The 23,204-nt window shown below is 43.8% G+C and overlaps 1 protein-coding gene across 3 annotated transcripts in view; it reads right to left on the reverse strand.

Annotated features, from left to right (window-relative positions):
* LYRM4 (LYR motif containing 4) overlaps positions 1-23,204 on the reverse strand; it is a 199,329-nt gene that overhangs the window by 158,579 nt on the left and 17,546 nt on the right. The gene's annotated exons all lie outside the window — the stretch shown is intronic.

The following is a 23,204-nucleotide window of genomic DNA, read 5'->3' on the forward strand; positions in this document are numbered from 1 at the left end:
ATAGCTGACACCCGCACCCGATCACCGCGGCGCAGTGCCAGCCGCAGTACTAGTACGGCGCATGTCGCGAAGGGGTTAATGTCCAACATGCTCACAAACGGAAAACAAATAGTATCCTCCGTATCGCAACTGGGAATCAAGACAGTCAGTATTCGAGACCTGTTGCCATGGGCAACTGCACCACCGTGTCACACTGAAGGGTGCCCGGCCTTATGGCTTCGCTTGGCTTCTTGTTACTTCACACGGGCTGACACCTGCAGAGCCACCTGCTCTGCAGTTTGCAAACCAAGACTGACACACCCAACCCTTTGCTGCAGGGTTTTTGAATGGAATTTGTGGCCATGGGCCACTTGTAAGACATGGCCGGAAGGAAGCGGACAGCCCCAAACTCCAAAAATAAAAGCCCATGCCGGGTTTTCTTAAATCAGCCTTGGGCAAATAGCTTGTACAAGACCACACTTACTTTCATTTTGCACTGCAATCACAGCTATATCTGTGACTGCAATGCACTCTAGGTGCCTCAATATGCTTCTATGCGCATCCTGGGGGACACATCACATATCGCAACCCTCACATAAAACACCTGTCACTGCCTCACAAATATAATATATCTATATATATAATTGTCTAAGGGTTTTTCCGTCTGTCTGTCTGTCTGTCCTGGAAATCCCGCGTCTCTGATTGGTCGAGGCCGGCAGGCCTCGACCAATCAGAGACGGGCACAGCATGGCGACGATGATGTCATAATGGAAATCCCGCGTCTCTGATTGGTCGAGGCCGCCAGGCCTCGACCAATCAGCGACGGGCACAGTATCGACGTAGATGTCATAATGGTTGCCATGGCGACGATGATGTCATAAAGGTTGCCTCGACCAATCAGCGACGGGCACAGTCTGCCGCGAATTCTGGAATCATCATTGTCCATATACTACGGGGACATGCATATTCTAGAATACCCGATGCGTTAGAATCGGGCCACAGTCTAGTATGTATGTATGTATATATATATATATATATATATATATATATATATATATATATATATATATATATATATATATATATATATACACACACATACACACACATATAAATAGAATAATGGTATATAGTAACATGATTATCCCTTATTGATATTGGATGACATAATAGTCATTTACCATAGGACTTGTTTAATGACTAATCGTTACCAATAGCAACAACAGGGGTGTGGAAACCACAGAAAAAACGAAAAAAAGTCAAAAAATAATATATATGAAAATTTATTAGTACAAAATACAATAAAAGACTAGGTAAAAAGTTTACTATAGGACACAATAGGATGAATGTAAAGCATGCACACACCGCAAGCAAAATGCAACCGTGCAAACGTAGATGTGCAGACCAGGAAACAGATCGGACACAAGTCCGTATACATATGTAGAGAGGGAGAGGATAATTAATGAGAGACAACAGATACTGTATGTGTACAAATACTATATATGTACAGACTGCCAATATACATGAGCACAGGGATAATACCCCGCTGTGGACTTCATTACAAAATAGCTATATACCATGTGGCTACAACCAATATGGAAAAAGGGATCTAACCCTCACAAAAATGGTGTCCACACACTATATACACTAAGAATGCAGCTGCAGCACATAGAATAGAACCCCATTGTCTGATGATAAAACCAAAACAACCCTCCTATCCACTAGCCCACAGGGCGGTAATGCCGCCATGTAAGTTGTATATTTCCTATAGTGGAAGTAACGCTGGCTCGTGGATGAATCCTGGATCTGCACGTCAGCCCGCCTTTCACCATGCTGTGATTTTAATTACATCCAGACACAGTTGGTTCTGAGCTTCCTATAAAAGCAGGCTTTATCATGTTATTAGGCATAGGTAAGTGTTCACACTAGGCAGTCAGCTCAGGTACCCATCCGTTTTGAGATTACCTTGACGTTTGGTGGATGGGCTCACAACTTTTGGCCAAATCTTGTGCTAAGAATCTCATGTGTTTTTTCATAAATTTCCCAAGCCATTATGCTATTCACATCTCATGTATTACACATTTCCTTGCCTTAGCACAGTTAATTTTGAGTGCAGCCATTGATCTATTTGCGGTAGTAGGTAGCGGCGGCTACTTGGTGTGATACCTGGTGTGAACACGGTGAAGCAGCGGCGGCTGCGGCGATTCCTCCGTCCCTCCTAGCCGGCAGACAGTAGAGCGCGCACGCGAGGTCGGTGGCAATTTACTGCGCAGGCGCAGGGTACCTCTGGGTAGACCGGATGTTGCCTTGCGCCGCACAATATAGATAAAATAGGCGGAGAAACCGGTCACTGCTGCTCAAATTTTACCACTATGAGTGGAAAAGAGCAGTCGGTGGAGGAAAATCCGCAACCCCGCAGGAGAAAGACCCGCAGGAGCGCCGCCACCCACAGAAGAAACAACCCATGCAGCATCACAGCTCTGGATCCCAACGCAGCAGAGGCTCCAGTGGATCCAGAAGGAAAACGGCGGTTCAAATGGACGAGGCATCCCCAAGACCAGAACCGGTATCTTCCTCACGTTAGGAGGGTAAGTGACCTCCGTGAATGTATATATTCTAAATAGGGGTTTATTGTAATTCTTAGGAAAAGAAATGCCAGGCGAAAACCAAACAGAGTGTGCCCGCTCTGCTCGGCAGATTTACCAACTGCATGGGCAAAAAAGCTCTGTGCCTTATGCATACAGAACACTATTAATGAAGAGACCCCAAGATTTGCATCTGAGCTGAAAGACTTAATTAAAACCCAAGTAGAAGAGGCACTAAAGGGTGTAAAAAACCGTAAGAGAAAACAGAAAAACAAATCCCCAAATTACAGTTCCAGCGAGGAAGATAGTGTACATTACAGCTCGGAGAGCTCTGCATCTTTATCATCATCATCATCCTCTGCATCTTCAGAAGGCGGCCGCAACTGTTTTCCAATCGAAGAAACAGATGCGGTAGTGAAAATGGTTAGAACAACCATGGGGCTGACAGACAGTCGTGCTAAAAAAAACCGCACAAGACATTCTGTTTAGTGGCCTAGAACAAAAGAGACATAGGGTGTTTCCATTAAATGAAAAAATACAGGCCCTAATAAAGAAGGAGTGGAAGAGGCCAGATAAAGTCCTGCTGACCCCGAAACGGAAATATCTGTTTGATGACCCAGCCTGTGCTTCATGGGGGAAAGCACCAAAATTGGATGTCGCTATTGCGAAAGCTTCTAAAAAATTTGCTTTACCCTTTGAGGATATGGGAACCCTCAAGGATCCTATGGATAAGAGGGCGGATGTGTTCTTAAAAGGATCCTGGGAAGCCGCTAGCGGAGGGTTAAAACCCGGGATAGCCGCTACATGTACGGCCAGAGCATTAATGGTCTGGCTGGACCATCTGGAAACACAATTAAAAAATAAAACAGCAAGAGAGTCTATATTGGACTCTGTGTCAGTCATGAGGGGAGCTGCGGCATATTTAGCAGATGCTTCCATAGACTCAGTGAGGCTGACGGCAAGATCAGCTTCATTTTCAAATGCAGCCAGAAGAGCACTTTGGCTGAAGAGCTGGCTAGGTGACTTGCGAACAAAGGCAAAGCTATGCTCCATACCGTGTGAAGGGGAATTTTTGTTTGGACCTACCCTGGATGATATCCTCGAAAAAGCCGTAGACAAGAAAAAAGCTTTTCCAGGATTTTCCAACCAATCCTATAGGCGGCCCTTTCGAGAGAAGAAATTTATGCAAAGACGCCCCTCAAAAAACCAAAAAGATGGATGGGAAGATAAAAAATTTAAAAGGGGAGGCTTCATGTTCAACAAGCCGGATAGTAAAAAACTGCCCCAATGAAGGTGCGCCCCAGGTAGGAGGGAGACTGACTTACTTTCTCCAAGCCTGGGAAAAAAATATCTGGGAGTTTTTGGACTTTAAACATAATAGAGACGGGTCTGAAGCTGAAATTCCATACAAGGCCACACCACCAATTTGTAGTAACACCGCAAAGGAAATCCAAAATTGAACAAATGAGCATCCAGAAAGAAGTCCTCAGTCTCCTATCAAAAAATGTCCTACAGGAAGTACCGCATCAGGAGGAAGCAACAGGGTTCTACTCTCCTCTTTTTCTTCGGACGAAGCCGGACGGGACTTTCAGAACAATAATAAACTTGAAGAAATTAAACAAATACCTAGTAACAGAAAAATTCAAGATGGAAACAATAAAATCATGTGTCAGAACCCTTCATCCGTCTTGTTTCATGACCGTCATAGACTTAAAAGAAGCATACTACCATGTGCCGATCCATCCGGATTACCAAAAATATCTCAGGGTGGCAGTAATGATACAAGGGGAACTGAAACATTATCAATACAGAGCGCTTCCGTTCGGCCTTGCCATAGCCCCGAGGGTGTTTACAAAACTAATGGCGGAAGTAATAGCCCACATAAGGGAACAAGACATATTGATTGTCCCTTATCTGGACGACCTCCTAGTGATGGGCAGATCGCCTCTCAATTGCAGTCAGCAACTAGACAAAGTGATGGCGGCCCTATCAAATCTGGGGTGGTTATTGAATCTGGAAAAATCCAGACTTATCCCAACACAAGTACAACAATACTTAGTGATAATAATAGACTCAACAGAACAAGAATGTGGCCTTCCAGAAGCAAAAGTGTCCAACATGGTACAACTAGTGGACCATTTGAGACATTCTCCGGTCGTTACTTTAAGGAAGGCAATGTCCATACTAGGATCAATGACAGCTTGCATTCCAGCGGTCCAGTGGGCTCAGAGTCACTCCAGAGATCTCCAATGGGAAATATTAGAAGCATAATTCCGCTTAAAAGGAGATTTAGAGAAGCGATTAAAAATATCCTCGCAAACAATAGCTTCCCTAGCTTGGTGGACAGACCCGTCCAATCTCATCAGAGGAGTCCCATGGGTATGGCCGGTTTCAGTAACCCTGACCACGGATGTAAGTCCATGGGGTTGGGGAGCCCACCTAAACGGTCAAATTGCTCAGGGTCCTTGGTCACGGGAAGAAAAACCCCTCACTTCATACATGAAAGAGCTTTTGGCAGTAAAGTATGCCCTCAATCACTTTGTGTTTGATCATTTAATCACCCCCTGGTGTGCTGGCCCCAGCTGCCAAATTATCCCCACCCTGGTCCCACAATCCATCTCTTCTGACCCAGCATTGGACTATAAATGTAGAACCATCCTTAGGGGTGCACGCAAGTGGGGATGCACGCAAGCGTCCCAGAAGCAAAGCGTCACGAAGATAAGCGTCGTGATACAGCAGTTATTCCATGGCAGTTAGTCAGGGCAGGAGTCAGGTAACCCACACTCTGCTCTCCTGTCTATCCATGTGCTTAATTCCTATCCTCCTGTGTTCCCTTGCAAGCCACTTTCACCGCCCAATCCCCCCTCCACCACGACTCATACATCAGCTCCTCTCTCTTTCCCTCTCCCATGTACAGCTCCCATGCACTTCTCACCTTCCTGAAAAACCTCAGCCCATCTTACCCAAACACACTGCACAAAAAAACTCCTTACACTTCAAAAAACTACTTGCGTTTTATCTTGTTACTCCTACTGATTTCGGGGGACATATCCCCCAACCCCGGTCCCCCATCCCCCAACCTCAACCGCTACCCTACCTCATATCAAAACCATACTAACCTTATTAATATTACTTGCACTCCCTCATCTCTCCCTTTCAATTGTGCCCTTTGGAATCCAGTCTGTATGTAACAAGCTTCCTTTCCTGCACAACTACTTTGTGAACAACTCTCTAAATCTATTGGCTCTCACTGAAACCTGGATCCAGGACTCTGACACTGTCTCCCCTGCTGCCATTTCCCATGGTGGCTTACAATTCTCCCATTCCCCAAGACCCACAAACAGACCTGGTGGTGGAGTCGGCATACTCTTGTCCCCCCAATGCACGTTCCAGGTTATACCCCCAGTTCCTTCACTTTCATTCCCTTCTTTTGAGGTCCACACCATCAGGCTTTTCCGTCCCCTCTCCCTCAGAGTAGCGGTCATATACCGGCCCCCAGGCTCACCCACCCACTTCCTGGACCACTTCTCAGCCTGGCTGACGCACTTCATGTCCTCAGAACTACCAACCCTTATCCTGAGAGACTTCAACATCCCCATTAACAGCCCCACTTCCACATCTGCATCCCAGCTTCTATCACTAACCACTTCCCTACGCCTCTCACAGCTCTCAACCTCTGAAACACACAAAGACGGTAACACCCTGGACCTGGTCTTTGTCCGGCTCTGTTCAATCTCTTACCTAGATAACTCACCACTTCCCCTCTCTGACCACAACATTCTCTCCTTCACACTCACAATTCCTCGTCCACCCCAGCACTCTCCTACCTACCACACATTCAGAAATCTACAAGCCATTAACCATCATACACTTTCAGACTCCTTACACTCATCACTGTCCCCAATCTCTTCTTTTTCCTGTCCTGATCTGGCTGTACATCACTACAATGACACTCTTAGAAGCACCCTAGACCATGTAGCTCCCCTCACTCTCAGAACCTCCAAACACAGAGTGAAACAGCCCTGGCTCACATCGCAAACCCGATTTCTCCAGCGATGCTCTAGGAGTGCTGAACGCTTATGGAGGAAAACTCGCACCCCAGAAGACTTCATACACTTAAAATTTATGTTAAGGACCTATAACTCTGCCCTTCACCTCGCCAAACAGTCCTACTACACCACCCTGATCTCCTCACTATCCAACAACCCCAAGAAACTTTTTGACACCTTTCACTCCCTCCTCAGGCCAAAAGCACAAGACCCTATCACAGACATTTGTGCTGATGACCTGGCCTCCCACTTTATAGAGAAAATAGACAATATCCGTCAGGAAATCCGCTCCCAGACACCAAGTGCAATGACTCCCATTCCTCCCTGCATCTCCCCTGGCTCACTCTCTGCATTCGATCCCATCACAGAAGAAGAAGTCTCCAAGCTCCTCTCCTCTTCTCGTCCGACTACATGCACCACCGACCCCATTCCCTCACACCTCCTCCAGTCTCTCTCTCCAGTCGTCACAACTCACCTAACTACAATTTTTAATCTCTCCCTTTCCTCTGGCATTTTTCCCTCCTCCTTCAAACACTCTATCATTACTCCATTACTAAAAAAAAACCACCCTTGACCCATCATGCACAAACAACTACAGACCGGTCTCCAATCTCCCCTTCATCTCAAAACTCCTGGAGCGCCTAGTATACTCCCGCCTTACCCGTTACCTCTCCACTCATTCCCTCCTAGACCCTTTACAGTCCGGGTTCCGCCCCCTACATTCGACAGAAACTGCACTCATCAAGGTGACCAATGACCTTCTGACAGCAAAACGTAACGGTGACCACTCTCTGCTCATTCTCCTCGATCTTTCTGCAGCTTTTGACACGGTTGACCACCCTCTCCTACTCTCTAGGCTCCAGTCACTAGGCATTATGGACACTGCTCTCTCCTGGTTCTCTTCCTATCTTTCTGAACGCTCCTTCAGTGTTCTGTTCTCCGGCTCCACTTCATCTCCTCTTCCTCTCACTGTCGGGGTACCTCAGGGCTCAGTCCTTGGCCCCCTTCTCTTCTCCCTCTACACGGCCCCAATTGGACAGACTATCAGCAGATTTGTCTTTCAGTACCATCTTTATGCTGATGACACACAACTATACACGTCATCCCCTGACCTTACCCCCGCTGAACTACAGAACGCCACTGTCTGTCCGCAGTCTCTGACATCATGTCCGCTCTCTATCTGAAACTCAACCTCTCCAAAACTGAACTTCTTCTGCTCCCGCCTTCTACTAACCTCCCTAAATCTGACATTTGGGTCATTCCATGTCAAGTGGACCAGTGGTCCCAACTCGACATTCTCCGATTTTGCTGAAAATTTATAAGGATGTACATGTATGTTTGAAAAGAGGTTCTGTACATTTTTAGGGCCAGATCTCAAATACATTGGGCACTGTTGACCTTTCACTGGAGGTTCCACCAAGCCTGCCACTTCAGCTAAGAGGATTTTGCAAACTTTGACACATAGCCATTAGAGTTCTATACTGGCTATGATGCTGAAATTTGGCATACTAGCTCAACTTTTGCTGCTAAACACGACAAAATTATTACCGGCTATGACAAAACAATATTTCGGCCGCAATTTTGTGTCAAAGTAGCTTGAAAAACGCGTTGCATAAAATTTATGCCAAACTTTGCCCATATATAACTCAAGACCAAAAACCAATAGTAACTGGTGCTTTGCCCTGTACACCAAACATCTACATGACTTTGCATTGCTGCAATATCACGGTCAAAGCATATGTATTTGTGGAAATATTCACACCCACACATGATGAAAAACTTAAAAAAAACTAATTTTACCTATTTTTAGGTCAAATTTCTCAAAAAGGGTACTCCTAAAATATATTAATTCTGATATCATTAGGAAGAGCACATTTTTCTCTACAAGGATCATTGTTTTCTTTTTTGGAGTCTCTCAGTTTAAGAAATGAAAAATGCCACTGAACATGGTGTTATTTATTAATACGCAATGAATGGTAACTGCACTATTCAAACCCTTGCGTTGGTCCATGGTGGTTATACCACATCCAATTCCCTAAGAATTGGTATTATAATCCTATTAAGAATTGTAATAATGCAGTCTTTCGAGAATTGGCAGCCCCATCGCCTAGGAGCCATCGCCGATAGCCGTGCAAGGCGAGCCTCAGGCGGTCTCTTTATCGCAGGTTCCGAAGCCTGAGGGTGGGTGTCTTTGCCTAGGATCCCAAGCCTAATATTGGGTATCTTTTGTTGGTTCCCAAGCCATAATGTTCAGTCTAAGTGGTCTGGAATTGTTGCTGAATTTGCAACATAATCGGTTCAGAGAAGCTGTATTGTCGGCCCATTGCTGTTGCAGCTGGTGCTGGAATTATTGCAATGATTGACAGCTCGGGAATCCAGCATGTATCATTTCTCACAGGCCAGTGAAAGAAGCTAGCTGGTCCATGAGGATGCATAAAATTTATTAATGTATCATGCTCGTCGACTGAAATTTCAGAAATATTTCCAATCCACCAGTTCCTATTGTAAATGCAGGCAATGCATTGCCCTGGCTGGAGGTTTGCAATTGGCACAAAAGCACATTTCTGATCTGACAGATCTATCTACATGGGCAATGAAAGATGATGGGTCATTTGACACCCTTGAAATGTGAATCTTTTTGTCATCAATTGGCACAAACTGGTGATTTTCTCTTGTTCCAGCAATTGTATGTCCATCTTACCTAGAATCAAGTGTGGCAAGAAAGTTTCTGAGGAAGTGAAGAAAAAGGTGCAGGCATTTTTTTGAGGATGATGAATTCAGTCGAATGTGCCCTGGTAAAAAGGACTATGTATCAGCGCGAATAGCAGGAGAAAAAAAGCAGATGCAAAAGCGACTATTACTGAGCAATATGAGGGAAATGTTTGTTGCCTATCGGGATCGGAATGGCCCTGAAATTGGATTTTCCAAGTTTTGTGAGCTTCGGCCAAAGTGGTGCGTAACCGTTGGATCTGCTAGAACACATTCCGTTTGTGTGTGTACCATTCACCAAAATGTCAAACTAATGCCTGCAGCATGCCCAATCAATGATGACTAGAAAGAGCTCATATGCAAAATGGTCTGTGGAATTGAATCCAAGGACTGTATGCTTGGCCGTTGTGATAAATGCCCGGGTCCTGAAGTTTTAAAAGAATTTCTAGTCAATGTGTTTGTCAACAGTGACCCTGAAGATATTATTGAGTTCCAACAATGGATTCACACTGATCGAGACAAGCTTGATACCAAACTGACTATAGAAGATTTCATTGAAGAATTGGTTTTGAAAATTTCTAAACTTTGTAGCCATCACTACATCGCCAAGCATCAAAGTTGCTATCTGAAATCGTTGAAGGAAAATCTGAGACCTGGAGAGCTTGTGATCCTTATGGACTTTGCTGAAAATTACTCATTTATTGTTCAAGATGCCATTCAAGGTTTCCACTGGGAAAATAGTCAAGCTACAGTACACCCATTTGTAATTTACTTCAAGGAGTTAAATGGTGAAGCTGCGCAGAACATCAGCTTGTGCATAATCAGTGATTGCTCATGACATGACACAGTTGCAGTCCACACTTTCTTAACAGTAATTGTGGAGTATCTCAAGACTCATCTATGGGATTCGTCATATCCACTACTTCAGCGATGGATCTGCAGCACAGTACAAAAATTTTCTCAACTTGTGCCACCACAATGCTGATTTCAATATCATCGCTGAATGGAATTTTTTTGGTACCAGTCATGGAAAGTCGCCCTGTGATGGGATTGGAGGGACAGCAAAGAGGTTGGCAGCTCGTGCCAGTCTTCAACGCCCAACTGAAAACCAAATACTGACCCCGATGGATTTATTCAACTTTTGCAACGAGCAACTGCATGGAATCAAGTTTTTTTTTTTATTCCAAAAAAAAAAAAAATTGACGAAATACGGGTAGTTCAAGAGGAAAGGTTCAAAGATGGACATACAATTGCTGGAACAAGAGAAAATCACCAGTTTGTGCCAATTGATGACAAAAAGATTCGCATTTCAAGGGTGTCAAATGACCCATCATCTTTCATTGCTCATGTAGATAGATCTGTCAGATCAGAAATGCCTTTTGTGCCAATTGTAAACCTCCAGCCAGGGCAATACATTGCCTGCATTTACGATAGAAACTGGTGGATTGGAAATATTTCTGAAATTTCAGTCGACGAGCATGATGCATTAATAAATTTTATGCATCCTCATGGACCAGCTAGCTTCTTTCACTGGCCTGTGAGAAATGATACATGCTGGATTCCCGAGCTGTCAATCATTGCAATAATTCCAGCACCAGCTGCAACATCAATGGGCCGACAATACAGCTTCTCTGAACCGATTATGTTGCAAATTCAGCAACAATTCCAGACCACTTAGACTGAGCATTATGGCTTGGGAACCAACAAAAGATACCCAATATTAGGCTTGGGATCCTAGGCAAAGACACCCACCCTCAGGCTTCGGAACCTGCGATAAAGAGACCGCCCGAGGCTCGCCTTGCATGGCTATCGGCCATGGCTCCTAGGCGATGGGGCTGCCAATTCTCGAAAGACAGCATTATTACAATTCTTAATAGGATTAGAATACCAATTCTTAGGGAATTGGATGTGGTATAACCACCATGGACCAACGCAAGGGTTTGAATAGTGCAGTTACCATTCATTGCGTATTAATAAATAACACCATGTTCAGTGGCATTTTTCATTTCTTAAACTGAGAGACTCCAAAAAAGAAAACAATGATCCTTGTAGAGAAAAATGTGCTCTTTCTAATGATATCAGAATTAATATATTTTAGGGGTACCCTTTTTGAGAAATTTGACCTAAAAATAGGTAAAATTCGTTTTTTTTAAGTTTTTCATCATATGTGGGCGTGAATATTTCCACAAATACATATGCTTTGACCGTGATATTGCAGCAATGCAAAGTCATGTAGATGTTTGGTGTACAGGGCAAAGCACCAGTTACTATTGGTTTTTGGTCTTGAGTTATATATGGGCAAAGTTTAGCATAAATTTTATGCGACGCGTTTTTCAAGCTACTTTGACACAAAATTGCGGCCGAAATATTGTTTTGTCATAGCCGGTAATAATTTTATCGTGTTTAGCAGCAAAAGTTGAGCTAGTATGCCAAATTTCAGCATCATAGCCAGAATAGAACTCTAATGGCTATGTGCCAAAGTTTGCAAAATCCTCTTAGCTGAAGCGGCAGGCTTGGTGGAACCTCCAGTGAAAGGTCAACAGTGCCCAATGTATTTGAGATCTGGCCCTAAAAATGTACAGAACCTCTTTTCAAACATACATGTACATCCTTATAAATTTTCAGCAAAATCGGAGAAGGTCGAGTGGGGATGATTTTTAAAACTGGTCCACTTGATGTGGAATGACCCATTTCCCTCTCCGTGGGTGGCACCATAATAACACCCCAGCAGCAGGCACGCTGTCTGGGTGTTATGTTTGACTCTGATCTCTCCTTCACCTCCCACATACAATCTCTTGCCCGCTCGTGCCGCTTACACCTAAAGAACATCTCTAGAATCCGCCCTTTTCTCACCATGGAGACACCAAAAACTCTCACTGTCGCCCTAATCCACTCCCGTCTGGACTACTGTAACGCTCTATTAATTGGCCTCCCCCTCACGCGACTTTCCCCTCTCCAGTCTATCCTTAATGCGGCAGCCAGAGTTGTCCATCTGGCTAATCGTTACTCGGACGTGTCCGCTCTTCGCCAGTCGTTACACTGGCTGTCCATTCATTACAGGATACAATTCAAAGTACTTGTTCTCACCCACAAAGCTCTCCACAGTGCGGCACCCCCTTACATCTCCTCCCTCATTTCTGTCTATCGGCCCAGCCGACCACTGCGCTCTGCAAACGACTGTCGACTAACCTCTGCACTAATCCATACCTCCCACTCCCGACTCCAAGACTTCTCCCGTGCTGCGCCAATCCTCTGGAATACTCTACCTCAAGATATTAGGACCATCCACAACTTGCATAGTTTTAGGCGCTCGCTCAAAACTCATTTGTTCAGAGCGGCGTATCACGTTCCCTAATCAAACTCATTTTATGTTAGTGTGTGTGTGAATGGGCTACACACACACAATCTCCATCTGCCCCCCACTCCCTGAAGATGGCTGGACCATCATTGTAAATACATCATTGTAAATACACACCTGTACTTTGTATCTCCCCACCTCATTGTAGATTGTAAGCTCTCACGAGCAGGGTCGTCTTATTTTGCTTTATTACTGTATTGTTAACATTGTTACCCATGACTGTTGTGTTTGAAACTGTTAAACTGTAAAGCGCTGCGGAATATGTTGGCGCTATATAAATAAAGATTATTATTATTATTATTTCTAGTCTCCCTCCGTTCCCATCATATAAGAGTACTGTCAGACAACAGGGTGGTAGTGGCGTACTTGAATCATCAGGGGGGGGGGGGACAAGGTCACAACCTCTGATGAAAGTGACGAAATCCATCCGGTCACAAGTAGAAGCCAACCTGTCCTCTCTGACAGTTCTTCACATCAAAGGGACAGAAAATCAGACTGCAGATTTTTTTAAGCAGAACACAACTAAAACAGGGGGAATGGGAATTAAACACGGAGATATTCGATCACATAGTGGATCGGTGGGGGGCCCCGGATATAGATCTGTTTGCAAACAGTCAAAACCGGAAAACAGGCATTTTGGTCAATAGATCCACGGGGGAATCCAGTGACCCTAGACGCTTTTCTAATTCCCTGGAATTTCAGACTTGCTTATGCATTTCCTCCGATAGCGTTAATTCCATTAGTTCTAAAGAAGATCAGGGAGGACAGGGCAAGAGTGATCATGATAGCCCCGTTTTGGCCAAAAAGAACGTGGTTTCCATGGCTGCGCCTAATGTCCATATCAGAGCCTTGGGTCCTCCCAGATATCCCAAACCTTCTGTGCCAGGGGCCGGTAAATCATCCACAAATAAAAAACTTGCATATGACGGCCTGGAATTTGAGAGGGACCTTTTAACTGAGAGGGGGTTTTCTCCAAATCTAGTTTCAACTCTGTTGGCCAGTAGAAAACCAATAACTACGAGAGCATATGGCAAAGTCTGGAAAAAAATCCTCTCTAGTTCAGGGGTCAGCTTATCAGAAAAAAATCCCAATTCAGGAAGTACTAGAATTCCTCCAAAAAGGGTTAGAGAAAGGCTTGGCAACAAGCACTCTAAAAGCTCAAATTGCAGCATTAGGCGCTCTTTATAACCAGGATTTGGCAGGGAACCACTGGATAAAAAGGTTTATTAAAGCTTCAACCAGATCCAGACCTGTCATACACCACACTTCTCCTCCCTGGGATCTGAACCTTGTTCTTTCGGCACTAACTAAAGCGCATTTTGAACCCGTCGCAGGCTTCCTTAAAAATAATTTCCTTGAAAACCTCTCTGCTGGTAGCACTGACCTCAGCTTGCAGGATCAGTGATCTGCAGGCTCTATCAGCTTACCCACCTCTAACCCAGATATTAGAGGACAGAGTGGTCCTTAGGACAGATCCATCCTACCTTCCTAAAGTGGCATCAAGATTTCATAGAACCCAAGAAGTCTCCTTACCATCCTTTTGCCCAAATCCTAAAAATGAAAAGGAAAGAACTCTGCACACGCTAGATGTGAAGAGATGTCTAGTAGTCCATTATTTATCAGCCACGAGGGAGTGTAGGAAAGGGAGGGCTCTGTTTGTCTGTTTTCAGGGGCCAAACAAGGGGCACAAAGCATCAAAAGCCATGTTGGCGAGATGGGTAAGGGATGCCATCACATTGTCATATACCTCATCCGAAGAAGAGGTTCCAGAGACAATTAAGGCCCATTCAACCAGATCGGTGGCAACCTCTTGGGCAGAGCGAGCGGGAGCATCGATTGACCAGATATGTAGAGAAGCCACTTGGTCCTCTCCCTCTACTTTCTTTAGGCACTACCAACTTGACCTATCTCCCTCTTCAGACTTAACCTTTGGTAGGAGAGTTCTAGAGGCAGTAATCCCACCCTAAATACACATTCTTTGAAATTCTCTCCATGGTGCCGTCATGGGGGTAGGAGAATATCGTAGTTACTCACCGATAACGGTATTTCTCTGATCCCATGACGGCACCCGTGTATTCCCTCCCTTCACATATGGGTGTGCACTCTACTAATGTTTTAGTCACGCGGTGTCGCAAAAAAAACAAACCATATGTATGTATATTTATATAGGTATATGATGTTTTTGTGCTTGTAAATAACCAATTAAATTACAGCTGAAGTCCTGTTAAAGCTCTGTAAACCAAACTGAGGTGGAGGAGAGGTCCCGCCTTTTTAACCTGTGGGTTTCCTGTCCCTGAGAGCGGATCCCTCTCTCTCCGTGGTGCCGTCATGGGATCAGAGAAATACCGTTATCGGTGAGTAACTACGATATTCTGTATTTTCATGACTATGAAAATTGTACATTCACACTGAAAGCATTAAAACTATGAATTAACGATATCTAGGTTCAAGAAGGGCATCCTGAGACACTTCCTTACCGCAGTTAGGAATCTTATTCCACGTTTCTGGAAACAAGAAAAGTTACCCTCCCGATCGGAATTTGTGGATGAACTTAACAGCATCTATAGAATGGAACAGCTGATAAGTCAGTCATCAGGCAATGTAGAAAAAACTTATAACACATGGGCCCCCTGGATTGCTTTCAGGGAAACCCCTGAGCTTGATCTTTGGATTTCCGGAACCTGATGTATCATGTAGCTCACTCTTGCGTAGTCTCGGGCCGTCCTATCGGCCTGCGCCCTGTCCGTTGGAGCGGGATGGCAGCCTTACTCCCTCCCCGCATCCCCCATACCCCCACCCATTCCTCTCTTCCTCTCCCACCCCCTTTTCTTTCCCTTTTCTTTCTCCTCCTGTTTGTCTTTCTCATGTTCAGTTTGACTGTACATTGTACTTTTCAATGATTATAAAGAATTCAATATTGGTTATTGTCTATCCCTGCTGTTAACACTTTGTAATTTTTGGGATAAGTAACAACACTGTTAACAAGAAAGTCAAACTATAAAACTAAAATGCTGCAACATTATTTCACTTGACTAACTTGTAACCTCTGCCTATTATTGCTCAGATATACTAATTTGTATTATGTATCATTATTCTTTATTACTGTGACCAATAAAATTGATTTATACAAAACTATGAATTAACACATGTGGAATTATATACTTAACAAAAAAGTGTGAAACAACTGAAATTATGTCTTATATTATAGTTTCTTCAAAGTAGCCACCTTTTGCTTTGATGACTGCTTTGCACATTCTCGACATTCTCTTGATGAGCTTCAAGAGGTAGTCACCGGGAAAGGTTTTCAGTTCACAGGTGTGCCCTGTCAGGTTTAATAAGTGGGATTTCTTGCCTTATAAATGGGGTTGGGACCATCAGTTGTGTTGTGCAGAAGCCTGGTGGATACACAGCTGATAGTCCTACTGAATAGACTGTTAGAATTTGTATTATGGCAAGAAAAAAGCAGCTAAGAAAAACGAGTGGCCATCATTACTTTAAGAAATGAAGGTCAGTCAGTCCGAAAAATTGGGAAAACTTTGAAAGTGTCCCCAAGTGCAGTGGCAAAAACCATCAAGCGCTACAAAGAAACTGGCTCACATGAGGACCGCCCCAGGAAAGGAAGACCAAGAGTCACCTCTGCTTCTGAGGATAAGTTTATCTGAGTCACCAGCCTCAGAAATCGCAGGTTAACAGCAGCTCAGATTAGAGACCAGGTCAATGTCACACAGAGTTCTAGCAGCAGACACATCTCTACAACAATTATTAAGAGGAGACTTTGTGCAGCAGGCCTTCATGGTAAAATAGCTGCTAGGAAACCACTGCTAAAGACAGGCAACAAGCAGAAGAGACTTGTTTGGGCTAAAGAACACAAGGAATGGACATTAGACCAGTGGAAATCTGTGCTTTGGTCAGATGAGTCCAAATTTGAGATCTTTGGTTCCAACCACCGTGTCTGTGTGTGACGCAGAAAAGGTGAACGGATGGACTCTACATGCCTGGTTCCCACCGTGAAGCATGGAGGAGGAGGTGTGATGGTGTGGGGGTGCTTTGCTGGTGACACTGTTGGGGATTTATTCAAAATTGAAGGCATACTGAACCAGCATGGCTACCACAGCATCTTGCAGCGGCATGCTATTCCATCCGGTTTGCGTTTAGTTGGACCATCATTTATTTTTCAACAGGACAATGACCCCAAACACACCTCCAGGCTGTGTAAGGGCTATTTGACCAAGATGGAGAGTGATGGGGAGCTACGCCAGATGACCTGGCCTCCACAGTCACCAGACCTGAACCCAATCGAGATGGTTTGGGGTGAGCTGGACCGCAGAGTGAAGGCAAAAGGGCCAACAAGTGCTAAGCATCTCTGGGAACTCCTTCAAGATTGTTGGAAGATCATTCCCGGTGACTACCACTTGAAAGTCATCAAGAGAATGCCAAGCGTGTTCAAATCAGTCATCAAAGCAAAAGGTGGCTACTTTGAAGAACCTAGAATATAAGACATAATTTCAGTTGTTTCACACTTTTTTGTTAAGTATAAATTCCACATATGTTAATTCATAGTTTTGATGCCTTCAGTGTGAATGTACAATTTTCTTAGTCATGAAAATACAGAAAAATCTTTAAATGAGGTGTGTCCAAACTTTTGGACTGTACTGTATATATATATATATATGGAACTATTAAACAACACAGTTTAACTCCAAGTCAATCACACTTCTGTGAAATCAACCTGTCCAGTTATGAATTAACAGACATGGAGGCAGCTGTAGTAGGGGGCAAGGACCCCAAGAGCAGGACAGCTACCTCCTCCTTTGTGCAAGGAGGAACAGGAGGAGCAGTGCCAGAGCCTTGCAAAATGACCTCCAGCAGGCCATTGACATCCATGTGTCTACTCACACTGTCAGAAACAGACTCCATGAGTGCGATATGATGGTCTGATGTCCACAAGTGGGTGTTGAGCTTAAAGCCCAACATCGTGCAGGTCGATTGGCATTTGTCAGACAACAAGATTGGCAGATTCGACATTGGCGCTCTGTGCTCTTCACGGATGAGAGCAGTTTCACACTGAGCACATGTGACAGAGTCTTGAGACTCGGTGGTGAACGTTCTGCTGCCTGCAACATCCTCCAGCATGACCGGTTTGGCAGTGGGTCAGTAATGGTGTGTCAAGGCATTTCTTTGGAGGACTGCACAGCCCTCCATGTGCTCGCAAGAGGTACCCCGACTTCCATTACATACTGGGATGAGATCTTCAGACCCATTGTGAGATGATATGCAGATGCAGTGGGCCCTGGGTTCCTTCTGATGCATGACAATGCTAGGCTTTATGTGGCTGAAGCCTCATCAGTCCCTGCATGATAAAGGCATTGATGCTATAGACTTGTCTGCCCATTCCCTAGACCTGAATCCAATCGAGAACATCTGGGACATCATGTCTCGTTCCATCCACCAACACATTGCACCACAGACTTTCCAGGAGCTGTTGCTTTAATCCAGGTCTGGGAGAAGATCCCTCAGGAGAACATCCGCTGCCTCATCAGGGCCATGTCAAGGCGTTGGAGAGGTCAAACAGGCACGTGGAGGCCACACACTACTGGGCATCATTTCCTTGTCTTGAGGCATTTCCACTGACGTTGGATCAACCTGTAATTTGAATTTCCACTTTGACTGAGTATAATTCCAAATCCAGACCTCCATGGGATATTAACTTTGATTTGCATTGATCATTTTAATGTTTTATCATTCTCAACGCATTCCACTACGTAATGAATAAAGATTTGCAACTGGAATACTTCATTCATTGATATCTAGGATGTGGTATTTTAGTGTTCCCTTTATTATTTCGAGCAGTGCGTGTATGTCCTTTTTCTAGTAAACAAAAAACAATACAAGTTTTATGGGTGCTTTTTTTTATCACTGTCACCAGTTTCATCAGTGTCAGTTTTTACCATCAGATTTTTGTCAACGTTTCATTGTTTCAGGTGAAAAAGAAAGGGACAGAATTTTCTTAAGATTCTCATATCTAGCAGTTTGTGAAAAATGTACACAGATGGCATGGATTTTCTCATGGACCCATAGATTTGCATTGGTAAGTTTGAGACGAGACTTAGATCAATATGGGTCATGTCTCCATAATTTTGTATGGCCACTTCATCAAAGTTTTTACATTCTTGCATAAAAAGCTTTGAAAAGTCAAGTAATTTTGGTGAAACTGGAGGCTTTGCTAGCATTTTGTGACTTCTGGCGTTTTCACACCATTTTTGTTCAGCTTCGGCAAAGTGGGCAGAACTAAGGTGGGGCAGGCACATATTCATGATAAGCAGCAGTGTTCGCTATGCCTCAAATCTTACTCCAGTAGGGAATAAAGTAGGATTTGTGAAGAGGAGCACAGAGTGACGTACGCCACTCAGACACACTTGAGTCATTTAGAGGCAAGCACCTCTTAATAAATCAGGAGCCTCGCACTCTACTCCACCCCGTCATCAAGAGTGTCCAGAAGATTGCCAGAAATACAAGGATATGTGTGAACAGCATCATGGATTATAATAGGTATGAGTTTAATCTCTAAAAACCATGGATAGAACTCATACAATTAAAATTGAAGTTTGAAAGAGCCTTAAAACATATGTGTCTGCAATCACACAGCCAGGCTCTGATTCATGCAGATGCTGGTTAGGGCAACATAAATCTAAAGACAAGTACCCTTTAATTACTACACATGTGAAGCAGTTGTGTCTAGTCTAGGCAATGTCATCTAAACTAAAAACATCAGCAGCACAAATTTTTCAGTTCAGACTGTATAGCTCACAGAGCAATGCCTACACTGGATACACATCACAGCTGAGAAACTTTCTGCATATACAGCTCTGGCAAAAATTAAGAGACCACTGCAAAATTTTCAGTTTGTCTGATGTTTCTCTTTATAGGTACCGTATATATACTTGAGTATAAGCCGACCAGAGTATAAGCCAAGGGACCTAATTTTGCCACGGAACACTGGCTAACCTTATTGACTCGAGTATAAGCCGGGTATGTATTGTCCCCTCATTCCTATCCCGGTATATGTGGTTCCCCCTGTCTTGTCTTGCTCTGTGTGGCTTCCCCTGTTGTTTGCAGGGCTCCCCCGGTCCCATCTTGTATGTATGGCTCGGCTCCCCCCTCCCATCCTTGTATGAATGGCTCCCCCCATCCCATCTTGTATGCATGGCTCGGCTTTCCTCCCCCCATCCTTGTATGCATGCCTCCCCTGTCCCATCTTGTATGCATGGCTGTCCTCCCCCGTCATACTCACCCTCCTTGCACCGTCGCTGAACGTCCCTGCATCTGTCCCGGCGCGCAGCTTTTTACTGTGCCGAGTGGTCACGTGGTACCGCTCATTAAAGTCATGAATATGCACTCCACGCCTATGGTAGTGGAGTCGGGTCCATATTCATTACCTTAAGCACAGCACAGGGAGAAGCTGTCATGCTGGGACAGAGATGCAGAGAGATGCACCGACGGAGGGTGAGTATTAAGGCCTTCTGGAAGCCGGCGGCTGCAGCTGTCACTGTGCTACAGCCGGCTTTCTGGACCATGACTCGTGTATAAGCCGAGGGGGCAATTTCAACACATAAAAATCTGCTGAAAATTTCGGCTTATACACGAGTATATACGGTACATTTTTTAGTAAAATGTAAATTGTTCTTTTATTCTATAAACTACTGACAACATGGCTCCGAATTTCCAAGCAATAAATTTTGTATTTATTTTCTGAAAATGAGAAATGGTCAAAATAACAAAAAATGCATAGCTTGCAGACCTCAAATAATGCAAAAAAACAACAAATTCATAATTATTCATAAACAACAATACTAATGTTTTAACTCAGGAAGAGTTCAGAAATCAATATTTTGTGGAATAATCATGATTTTTATTCACAGCTTTCATGCGTCTTGGCATGCTTTCCACCAGTCTTTCACACTGCTTTTGGGTGACCTGATGCCACTCCTGGTACAAAAAGATAAGCAGTTCTTCTTTGTTTGATGGCTTGTGACTAACCATCTTCCTCTTGATTACATTTCAGAGGTTTTAAGTGGGGTTCAGATCTGGAGACTGGGCTGGCCATGACAGGGATTTGATGTGGTGGTCCTTCATCCACACCTTGATTGACCTAGCTGTGTGGCATGGCGCATTGTCCTGCTGGAAAAACCAGTCCTTAGAGTTGGGGAACATTGCCTGAGCAGAAGGAATCAACTGTTTTTACAGGATAACCTTGTAAGCGGCTTGATTCATACGTCCTTCGCAAAGATTAACCTGCCCAATTCCAGCCTTGCTGAAACATCCCCAATCCTCCACCAAATTTCACAGTGGGTGCAAGACATTGTGGCTTGTACGCCTCTCCAGGTCTTCGTCTAACCATTAGACGACCAGGTGTTGGGTAAAGCTGAAAATTAGACTCATCAGAGAAGATTACCTTTCTTCAGTCCTCTATGGTCCAATTCTTATGGTCTTTGGCAAACTTCAGCCTGGCTCTCCTTTGCTTCTCATTGATGAAAGGCTTTTTTCTAGCTTTAAATGACTTGCGTCCTGCCTCTAGGAGCCTGTTACGAACTGTTCTTGCCGTGCACTTCACCCCAGCTGCCATTTGCCATTTCTTTTGTAGGTCACTTGATGTAATCCGGCGGTTGCTGAGTGACATTCGAATAAGTGGACAGTCATCCCGGTCAGTGGAGAGTCATTTTCGCCCTCTGCTTTTCTGTAGCTTTGTTGTCCCCAATGTCTGCTACTTGACCTTGTTGTAATGAACTGCAGTCTTAGAAATATTAAGGATGGAGGCAACAGGACGTTCACTGTGTCCCTCTGCTAGTAAAGGGACACAGCCAGAATTGAGCCCTTCTTTTCCTCATTCAAGATTTTTGTTTTCAACTCCTTTGGCATGGTTACAAGTTATTAGGTTATTACCAGCTCTTGTTTTGACATCCAGCTTGTCCTATTGCAAGAGGATTGTGAACACCCAAGCAGTGTTTTTTATATTTTCCTTCGTTAAATAAGATTTGGTTCAGGTGATCACCTAATCAGAAGCACATTAAGTAGAATGAGGTGTACTCTGGTTGGAATTTTACCTGACACTGGAATGGAATGGCTGTCAGACACGTAGAGAAGCTGATTTTTATAAAACTGTGCAGTGGTCTCTTCATTTTGGTTATAGGATCTTTCACCCCCCGGGTACATTTCGCCCACGCACATTTCATCCCCAGTATTTGTCCCCCAGGATGATACTTACCTGTCGCAGTTGCAGCTCCTTGGGTCACGGAGTGCAGTCTAGCGGTTCCCCGTGACATCAGATGAAAACAGTTGATTTAACATGTCACAAAAGTGCAGCACTCTGTACAGTACTTTTGTGACGTGGATTGATGACTGACGGGAATTCATGAACCACAAGGACAAACTGGCGAAACATCCAAACACAAAATTCTGGGGGCAAAACGGTACAAACAGGGAGAAATGTACCCGGGGGCGAACTGCTGGGGGCGAAACATCCAAATCCCCTTAATTTTATACAATACAGACATCTGAGAGCGGTCGTAATTTACGGTCGGATGGAGCTCCTACTGTCCTGGACTCAACAGCATCATCATCATACACGGTTTATAAAAAGTCTACACACCCGTTAAAATGTCAGGTTTTTGTCATGTAAAAAATCATAACAAGAAGAAGAATTTCAGAATATTTTCCACCTTTAAATAACTCCTCTCATCAAAATTTTTATCCTCTTAATATATTGCAGTCATCATATTATATAGCACTGTGTACTTACAATTGCTCATTTTGCCTTTATACCCAACTAATTATTCTCTTTTCCATTAGGTCTGTGACATCACATGATTAATAACAGACCAGCTGAATCCTTCTAAGCTCTATATAAAAACAGGAGGTCAATTTTTCCTGCACATGTCATAAGTCACTGCAAAAATCCCTGGCAGGGGGAGGAGAAGCTGGAACAAGAATAAAAGAGGGGAATATAAATGCAGGGACAAGAGACCTCCTGTTTCTACATAGAGTAGATATAAGAGAATAATTAGCTGGGTAGAAAGTCAAAATGAGCAATTGTAAGTACACAGTGCTATACAATATGGTGACTGCAATATATTAAGAGGATAAAAACTTTGGGAGTGCTTCTTTATATTACCTAATCTGTGCAAAACCATTTAGAAACAAATAATTTTGAAGGGGAAATAAAAATAACAAAACTAAAATATTGTTGTTGCATAAGTGTGAACAGACCGCTTATAATTGTGGATGTAGTTGTGTTGAGAATTAGCTAATCACATTTAAACTTAGGTTAAATAGTTATCAGAACACAGCTGCCATCATTTAAAGGGATTCTAATTAACCCCATATAAAGTTTAGCTGTTCTAGTAACATTATCCTGACATTTTCATAGTTCCACTTTACAGTAAAATCACAGCAAAAGGATCTCACTGTTGAAAGATATAAGTCAGGAGAAGGGTACAACAATTTTTATCCAAGGCATTAGTTATTCCC

Source organism: Ranitomeya variabilis, chromosome 6 (assembly GCF_051348905.1).
Source record: "Ranitomeya variabilis isolate aRanVar5 chromosome 6, aRanVar5.hap1, whole genome shotgun sequence".
NCBI classification, from domain to species: Eukaryota; Metazoa; Chordata; class Amphibia; order Anura; family Dendrobatidae; genus Ranitomeya; species Ranitomeya variabilis.